The following is a 10,097-nucleotide window of genomic DNA, read 5'->3' on the forward strand; positions in this document are numbered from 1 at the left end:
TTAACACTGAGGAAGTAGCAAGAAACCACCTGCCCTACACGTCACGTGGAAGTCCCTAAATAAATCACACCTGTATCTATTTCCACCTATCATCCTATCCATAAATTTATCTAATCTTCTTTTAACCCCTTCAATACCATGAGGCGTTTTCATATTTATTCTGCTTCGTATATGATAATTTTATGCAGCTTCAGAAACTTGTGTGTGAGATTAAAATAGTGAAGATTCTTGGCATTAATCGTTTGACCTCTATAGTCGCTTCCTAATGTCAATAAAATTTCAAGGTAAAAATGTGTCCCAGTACTGAAGGGGTTAAATCTTTCTAGTTACTCAGCACTGATGGCTTGCTTATTGAAACTATTTCATTTTTTTTTATATGGCCTATAGCGCCTGTATTATCATTTACCTATCATTTCATTTGAGAACCAATTAGGTTTTGCCTAACTTGAACTTATTATTTTTCTTTCTTGTAGGTACTTGGCAAGATCCCCGCCTATCACTCACTCTCAGGCTGTCGGCGCATCTGTCCAGTTCGTGGAGTTCCTTTATCGCGCACCATGATGTTCTCCACGTTGGTCTTCATGATGTCCACCACCTCGTTCACCTGCTGCTGCGTCTGCTCCAGCCTGCTCTTCGACGCCGCCTGGAAGTGAAGTGAAGTAGATAGACTATGCACCGCAGGAATAAACGTCTTGGTGGTGGTAATAGTAATAGGGGTGGTGATGGAAATAGTAGTAGTTATAATAGTAATAGTAACAACAGCTGTGGTGGTGGTGGTGAGTGGGATCGTGTTGTTTGCAGTAGTAGCGACAGTGGTGGCGGTGATAGAATAAGTAGTAGTGGCAGAGACAGTAGTAGTAGTAATAGTAGTAGTAGTAGTAGCAGCAGAAGTTGTAGTGATGGTAGTTGTAGTAGTAGTGCATGAAACATCAACAGTAATGGCAGTAGCAACATCAACAGTAATGGAAGTAGTAACAGTAGTAAAAACAAAGTGATAATTACCATGGCTGGGTTCTGTGGTGGCGCGTTGTTTTCAGGCTGCATCATGGTGCCGGCTGAGAGAGAGAGAGAGAGAGAGAGAGAGAGAGAGAGAGAGAGAGAGAGAGAGAGAGAGAGAGAGAGAGAGAGAGAGAGAGAGAGAGAGAGAGAGAGAGAGAGAGTTATGATTAAATATAGTCAATAAGTAGCATTGCATACAGAGATAATTAATTGTCCAAGACACTATGGTAAATTATTCTTTTAAAGACTCGGAAAGGTGCATGAGTGTACTTATAAGAGTGTGTGTGTGTGTGTGTGTGTGTGTCATTTACCTATGGTTGTCTGCTGATCGTTTCCCTATTTAGAGATTTCAGAGGTCATACTGAAAGATCTTCGAGACCACTCATACACCCCATACCAGGACAGCGAGGCAGCAACACCTCTCGGGTTACATTCTGTGCCTACACTTGCTGCTGAATGAATATCCTTACTGGGCCAGGGACTCGGATCCGGGCCTTCTCAGTTGAGAGCCAAGCTTGCTAGCCACTACGTGTGTGTGTGTGTGTGTGTGTGTGTGTGTGTGGCGAGGCGCATCTGAGCAAGGAAATAAGTTAAGTGGCCTTGCTTTGTGAGTCAAGTACGTCAATTCCCAGCCTCGTGTTTGCCTTCCTGCGTAAAACCTTCAGACACATACTTGTGCACATCTCACTGAGGAATGAGGACAGACTAAGCTAAGAGTCCACCTATTCATGTGACCAAAACTTTATTCATACGAGGGATCATTCAGAAGTGTGTGTGTGTGTGTGTGTGTGTGTGTGTGTGTGTGTGTGTGTGTGATAACACCAAATGGCGATATCAGTCACGTCTTTTAAATACCAGTCGAGAGAAATAGCGATATTATTAATTTATTTCCTATACCAGCAAAGTCAAGCCAATAAATTGTAAATAAACAGCCTGGCGGTCGTTTTTTTGTTTTTATTTTTGTTGTGGTTATAAAAACTGAGACAGAACTACAGACAGACAGACAGTGTGTAGAGAAATGAGACACATAATACATACACATCAAAAACACAACATCTACATGAAAAAACTATTTCAATAACTTTTTTTTCATCTCTCTTGAGATCACACAATTAGATATGTTGCAGGGTATTATGGGACACAGTTATCCGTCAGTTTAAGGAATACAAAGCGTCGGAAATGCCACGCTTCTGCCTCACTCGCCTCCTCCACAACACACTCAGGACCAAGGAGGAAAACGTCACGAGGTTAGACTTAATTCTGAGTGCGTGCGTCGACTACCAACCCCACCCCGGCCAGCAGGAGAGGAGGAGGAGGAGGAGGAGGAGGAGCAGAAGGAGCAGGAGGAGGAAGAGAAGGAGGAGGAAGAGGTGGAGGAAGAGGAGAAGGAGTAGGAGGAGGAGGAGGAGGAGCAGAAGGAGGAGGAGGAAAAAAATACAGAAAAAAAGACCAGAAACAAAGGAACAATAACAACGACGACGGCGACGACGAAGGTGGCGGCGGCAAAAGAACGACATGCCACCACAACCCCTAATGATAATAATAATAATATAATAATAATGATAATAATAATAATAATAATAATAATAATAATAATAACAATAATAATAATAACAATAGTAATAATAATAATAATAATAATAATAATAATAATAATAATAATAATGATAATGATAATAATAGTAATAATAATGATAATAATAATAATAATAATAATAATAATGATAAGCAACAACAACAGAAATGACAAATATAGAAATTAAATACTCAAGAAAAACAAGAGCTGAGAGAGAGAGAGAGAGAGAGAGAGAGAGAGAGAGAGAGTGAGAGACGCACATACACCTGAAACAAACGCACGAAATTACCCACATTCACACGGCCAGTGGACAAAACAACCGCGGCGAGGGAGTGAGAGAGGGCGTCATGTGTTACGATTAGATAATTACACGCCTTATCGCCGCCGCTTCATCGCTCACCTCTTTCTTTTAAACACAATATACAGCAAGAAGACTCCCTCTGTCTCACCTTCTGTTACACTGACGAGTTATAGGCGTTGTGGAGCGCAATATATGAACCATACGTTTGATTTCACTATTTTTCGCGTATTTGTTTATCATTTTGTGCTCTATACGTAAAACACATGAATGGTCACAATGGTCACACAGAATAGCTAGAATGTTGATTTTGTCTTTCATGTGATGTCAAAGAACTGTTTATATGTTCGCAGTACTAAAGAAGAGTGCAAAACGTAGGTAATGAAGGAAAGAGCTGCTCAGTACACGAAGAAACAAGTTATGTATTGTAACTTTTCAGAAAACGAGAAAATTATATATCAATTTTGTCTTTCCTAGGTCAAACAAGTATTTAAAAGACTGTACGACAAGAAAAAGCGTCTAAAAAGATGTAGGTGAAGAAGTCTAGCAGAGAAAGGGTTATATAATGTAACTTTTCAGAAAAATCACTGGAAAGAACGTATGAAGTCTGTCTCTTCTGGCCCGTAGAAGTATTTAGGACTTCAGTACGGGAGTAAGCGAGTAAAAATAGAATAAGTGAGTAAATGGTTGTAAGGGGTTAAGGAAAAGACTGAGTATATGTAACGTAACTTTTCCTGGTGTGTGTGTTGGATGTGTGTCATCCTGCCACTGCCTAGCGTTGCGTGATACTGATAACACGATTCACAGCGGATACATTGCCATATTCCAATGTAATGCACACACCACAATACTGCGTCACTTAAACAATGTAGATAACTTAATTCAAATCAGACATATCGCCTCTCAATGTACACCGAGAGAAGACAAGCATCAGCACACAGTGACAGCCTCTTGGACCTCCTCACGTACCCCAGAATAGGAAAAGAACACGGTGGAATAAAAAAAAGAGTAACACCTGTTTTCATGAGCGTCTTGCACTGGCTGACGACCACTTGCCCTACTATTGCGTCACTTCACTGCAGCTTCATCCTTGAGCTCAGAGTAGGAAAATCACAGTGGAAAGAGAATCTAGAGGTGAAAACTAGTAGGCATCTCTTTCCATGTCTTACTTCACTGGCTGGTCACTGCTTATCCTACCACTCCTCCACCTCACTATCGCCCGTATACAGAAACACTTTCCTCTCTCACTACGACAATTTCCCAAAGCCACAGAGACAACTTGCAGGTTTTTCAAGACAGTTTCCCCTTTTAATATACTAAAAATCTTGCCAATCCATCACCAGAATCATAATAATGCCTTTAAAAACACGAGTATTTTCAACTGGAGCCTTTGGAAAGCAGTGATGGTGAGAGAGCAAAGTGTATCAGAATATGGTCCTATAACACACGGGATCTCAGGATAAGGCGAGTCTGAAGCTTCCTTGGGGGAGGGGAACACAAATGAAAGGAAAGAACACTGGGAAAATAGACGAGGGGTGTAAAAGAGTACCCGTTTCCATGTCTTTTACTCCACTGGTTGATTAATGCTTGCCCTACCACTCCGCCACCTCACTGTAGCACCAGCGATCTCAGGTCAGGCCAGTCTGAAGCTTCCTTGGGGTAAGAGAACACAAAGGAAGGGAAATAACACTAGGAAAATAGTCGAGGGGTGCAAAGGAATACCCGTTTCCATGTCTTACTCCACTGGTTGATTAATGCTTGCCTTACCATTCCGCCAACTCACTAGAACACCAGTCAACTCAGGTCAGGGCGAGTCTGAAGCTTCCTTGGGACAGGAGAACACAAAGAAAGGGAAAGAACACAAAGAAAATAGTCTGGAGGTGAAAGGAATACCTGTTTTACGTGAGCGTTTTCCTCCACTAGCTGACAACTGCCTCCCCCGTCAGCTCGAGCACGTGAAACTGTTCCGATACCAAGTGTTGCTGGGAGCTGGCACACTTCTCAGTTTATTAAAGGTTCAAATACCACGTCTATTCAACTATATTCCTTTAAACTTGCCTCCTGACCTACTATATATTTTTAGCTATATTTTTTTAGTGATATTAATGACTAAAGTATAAATCTTATGACATTTGATATACATTTCAACATTATAAGTGAGATTCGCCTGCCAACCTCATATCCCTAATTCATAAGGGTGATTTTGGTATCTAATCCTGTAGCAAGCTGGGCGTTATTGAGGTCTGGCCTTCCCTTTCCAACCTGAGAGATAGCGATAAGATTACACAGCACTGATAGCAAGGAGATAAACAAACGTGACATGGCGAAGATTGAAGGTAATGGACTAATGGTTAATATAATCTACCAGGATAGCGAGGTGGAGTGGTCGAAATAGTGTGGCCTTATATCGGTACTAATGGGAGAGAGAGAGAGAGAGAGAGAGAGAGGGTAGTAATTCAAGGCTTACCTCACGACATAATGCAACTGAACTGTCTCTTTATGCAACACATTACAGGTTAATCAATACAACTGTTAGTATCAAAATAAACACAAAAGATCAAACACACAGATAGTCACTTATTCTCTCTCTCTCTCTCTCTCTCTCTCTCTCTCTCTCTCTCTCTCTCTCTCTCTCATGAGGATATAAAGTTTACTAACAAATCACAGCATTGACCTCGCGTGCTTCCTGTCTCCTCTCTGCCCCTGAGTCACTCCTACACGTTCCGGATATTCCCAATCACTTGTGGACACTTATAACAACCCCACATATGTCTAAATGCTCTCTAATACTATCCAAACACGTTCAAACACTCCCTAGCATTCCAAAAAGAACCTCACACACTCATACAGACTTCCAAACACTCGCACTCTCATAAGCATTTCCTCACACTCCCAAACACTCCCTTAACTCATTCATGATGCGTTTCCTTATTCATTCTGCTTACTATTTGGTGATTTTATACATTTTCAGAAACGTAAGTGGGGGGATTAGAATAGTAAAGACTGTGGCCATTAATCTTGGACCACCATAGACCCTTCGTAATGCTAATAAAATTGTCTAATCGTACACAAATCTCAAGGTAAGGTGTTCTGGTATCAAAGGGAATAAAAAAGAAATGTATGCTTCCAAACCTTTCCTTTAGTATTCCCACTTAAACATAAACATCCCTCTTTGTATTTCCAAACATCTATAAACATTTTCAAACACTACCATACATTCTGAAACACTCCCAAAATACTAAAGATGCTCCTATATACATTCTCAATCATTCACATTCACTCCTAAACATTTTCAAGCACTACCAAATAATCTTTAAGACTCTCACACACTCCAAAACACTCCTATACACACTAAATCATTCGCTTACACTCCTAAACATTTTCAAACACTCCATAATTCACAAACTATCATACCACATTAATTTTCTACACATTCTCAGACTCTTACACTCTTCAATCACACACTCACATCCCTCACACACTCATCCTCCCAGCCACCCTCCACAAATCTTCAGCTTAACCTTTGGAGTACCATACGACGTGTTTTCATACTTATTCTGGTTAATATTTGGTGATTATATACAGCTTCAGAAACTTACGTCGGGGATTAGAATAGTGAAGAATGTGACCATTAATCTTCTGACCTTCATAGACCCTTTCTAATGTCAATAAAATGGTCTAATCGTACTTACGTGGGGATTAGAATAGTGAAGACTTTGACCATTAATCTTCTGACATCTATAGATCCTTCCTAATGTCAATAAAATGGTCTAATCGCACTCACATCTCAAGGTAAAAATGTGTCCCAGCATTGAAGGTGTTAATAATGAAAATAAACGATATAAATTAGATAAATGAAAAAAAATGGGAAAAAATCGTGTTATGTCAATTAATTTTCAGAGTTTATCGTACATGCATCATTTTTCTGCATGCACTTCCATTATTTTGTTTACTCCTTGCTAGAGAATATAAGAATCTTTTACATGACACTCAGATAAAATCACTTCTTTCATCACCACCACCACCACCACCACCACCACCACCACCACCACCAAGGTAAAAATGTGTCCCAGTATTGAAGCGGTTAAGTGCTCGAGATCATCAGGTTGCACGTGGGTATGTTCCGAGGTCAGACTTGGGTGTTGCTTTGGTAAATATGTACTCGTGTTCTAAATGCGCGCCTCTCAGTGTTGTGGCTTGATTTGGTTGTGTTTCTTATTCATTTATTAAGTTATTTCTTTTTCAGAGCTATAAGATCATTCTAATGTGGATTATTTGCTACTTTTGTTACTATTACTGTACTTCAAATGCAACTACTACTACTGCAATAAGGATAACAACTATAACAAAAATAATAACAACTACCACTACTACTAGCACTACTACTACTACTGCTACTACTACTACTACTACTACTACTACTACTACTACTACTACTACTACTACTACTACTACTACTACTACTACTACTGCTGCTGCTGCTGCTGCTACTACTACTACTACTACTACTACCACCACTACTTATACTACTACTACTACTACTACTACTGCTACTACTACTGCCACTGCTGCTGCTACTACTACTACTACTACCACCACCACCACAGCAACATTGTTCAACCACAACCAAATTACTGCACCAGTGCTGCTACTACTACTACTACTACTACTACTACTACTGCTACTACTGCTACTGCTGCTACTGCTGGTACTGCCACTACTACTACTACTACTACTACTACTACTACTACTACTACCACTACTATTTCTATTATCATTATCATTATCATTATTATTATTATTATTATTATTATTATTATTGTTGTTATTATTAATATTATTATTATTATTATTATTATTATTATTATTATTATTATTATTATTATTATTATTATTATTACTATTATTATCATTATTATTATTATCATTAATGACATTTACATTATAGTTATTTTCTATGGTAACTAATATCATGTACTTGGATCAGATATTTTTTTAGATGCTACAAATGTACTAGGGAACGTCTCTCTCTCTCTCTCTCTCTCTCTCTCTCTCTCTCTCTCTCTCTCTCTCTCTCTCTGTACACTCACAGTCCCTGCGCTCCTAAATGTCACTGATGGCACCGTCCACACTGCCACACTTACACTGGCGGTGGGCTCAGTCACTGCCTTGTGATATGCTAGCGACGTCACAGGGAACAGCCGCACCGTGAAGGGTATAGTCGGGTAGTGTGGCGCTTGCAAAGAGGGGAGAAATACGTATGTTAGTGTGGCTCTCTCTCTCTTCTCTGTCGCTCCACAGTTAGAAGGGGAAGCACAGACTAAACTAAGCCGTAACTGATGAGACTGATTTATTAAGGTGATGGATGCTGTATATATAGAGTAAGTGTATGCATGATATTGCCAGCTCTTATGTAGCGTTTGTGGTTAACCTCTTCAGTACTGGAATGCATTTTTACCTCGATTTTGGAGTATGATTAGACGATTTTATTTGCATCAGGAAGGGTCTATGGAGGTCAAAAGATTAATGGCCAGAGTCCTTACTATTCGAATCCCAACATATATTTCTGAAGCTGTATACAAAATCGTCAAAAAATATCAACCAGAATGAATATGAAAACGCGTCCTAATACTGAAGAGGTTAAGAAGAGAAGTCATATTCAGAAACGTTTTGCTCTCTCACTTTCACTATTTCCAAAAGCTATATAGACGAATGAATAGGTCCTCAAGAGTGTTTCACCTGTTAATGGTTTGCAAATCTTAACCTGTTCAATACTGAGACACATTTTACCATGGTATTTGGGTATGATTAGACAATTTTATTTGCATTAGGAAGGGTTTATGGAGGTTAAAGTATCAATGGCAAGAATCTTTACTATCTTAATCCCCCACATAAGTTTCTGAAGCCGTGTAAAAATCGCTGAACAGTAGCTAGAATGAATATGAAAACGCGACATAGTACTGAAGGGATTAGTATGTCACTAGAACAATGGAAACGTTCTTAAAAATCTGGAAAATATTAAATACTTCTTGAAATTAATGAACATATGGTGCAGAAGTGTTTCAATGGTCCTTGGTAATAAGTATGCTAGAATGGTGCTGTGTGTATCGTGTTGGTATCGCGTTTGTTACGGCCCGCCCGTAACATGCATTACTACCATCACCTCCTCCGCTTGTTACCTCGTTCGCCACCTCTCCGCCTCCCTTCCACGTCATCGTCTCGTGAACCTTCCACGTCACCGTTTCATGAAGCCCCGCTACTGTCCCGAAGTTGGATTCACGCGGCCCCTTTCGACTCAACCGAAAGTGTTGAGCCAGCTCTTGGTTTTCTGGATTGGCAGTTGAGATGCAAGCCTCAACCAGTGAACACAACGCCTCTTGGTTCTGCCGTGGGATCAACCATCACCCAGCATTTCACCACTGCGACACCGCATAAGTATCACTTCCCTCGTCCGTGTTTTCCACATTGCCTCTATATAGGATTAGGATTATTGTTAGGTATTAAGTTGGGTTCTTTATTGTTGTATTTATTACTGTGTTATATGTATATGTGTATGTCATTTTCCTGTGTTTCATGTTATATATCTGTGTTTCATGTTTCTTGTTATATATGTGTCAATTTCATTATGGGTTATTAAAGTAGCTTTTAAAGTGACCCCTTTGCATTTCCTCACCAGTTGAACCTGCAGTGTTTTTTTATTGTTATTGTTCACCGGCTCTCCGATGCCAATCTTACCAGTTTAACCGGTGAACGTAACAATTGGCGACCGTGACAGGACCATTATAACCCATGTTCAGTGTTCCATTTTTCCAGTGACTTTTTTTCTGTGATTGCTTGTGTTTCTGTGGTGTTGTGACTCTGATGTGTTTTTTTCTGTGACTTACTCTGCGTGTGGTTTAAATTTACCTTTGTGCGTTCAAGTGGCTCCTTTTGGGTTAAACGTGCTTCGTGACTTTCATTGGTATCGCATAGCAGTGGTAGAGCAGGAAACCAGGTAGAAAGGCGTGTTCACCGATAGCACTTATCTCTAGTTTTTGCACATAGGCAGGTGTGTAATAAGTGTTATCCAAGTGTTGGGATCATCATATGTTCATGCGAACCCTCAATGCCCTCACTTCGCGGATCATTTTTCTCGCTAGTTAGAATCGGCCATTTTAACTAGTCTCTCAGACTAATCCGCCTCCTTATCAATAACAAGTCTCAGTACAATTCGCTCCTCACTCT

The 10,097-nt window shown here is 40.0% G+C and overlaps 1 pseudogene; it reads right to left on the reverse strand.

Moving 5' to 3' along the window:
* The window catches only part of LOC123512231, a 9,301-nt pseudogene extending 1,248 nt beyond the window's left edge, over positions 1–8,053 (reverse strand).
* Between the last annotated feature and the right edge of the window lie 2,044 nt (positions 8,054–10,097).

Source organism: Portunus trituberculatus, chromosome 33 (genome assembly GCF_017591435.1).
Source record: "Portunus trituberculatus isolate SZX2019 chromosome 33, ASM1759143v1, whole genome shotgun sequence".
NCBI lineage: Eukaryota > Metazoa > Arthropoda > Malacostraca > Decapoda > Portunidae > Portunus > Portunus trituberculatus.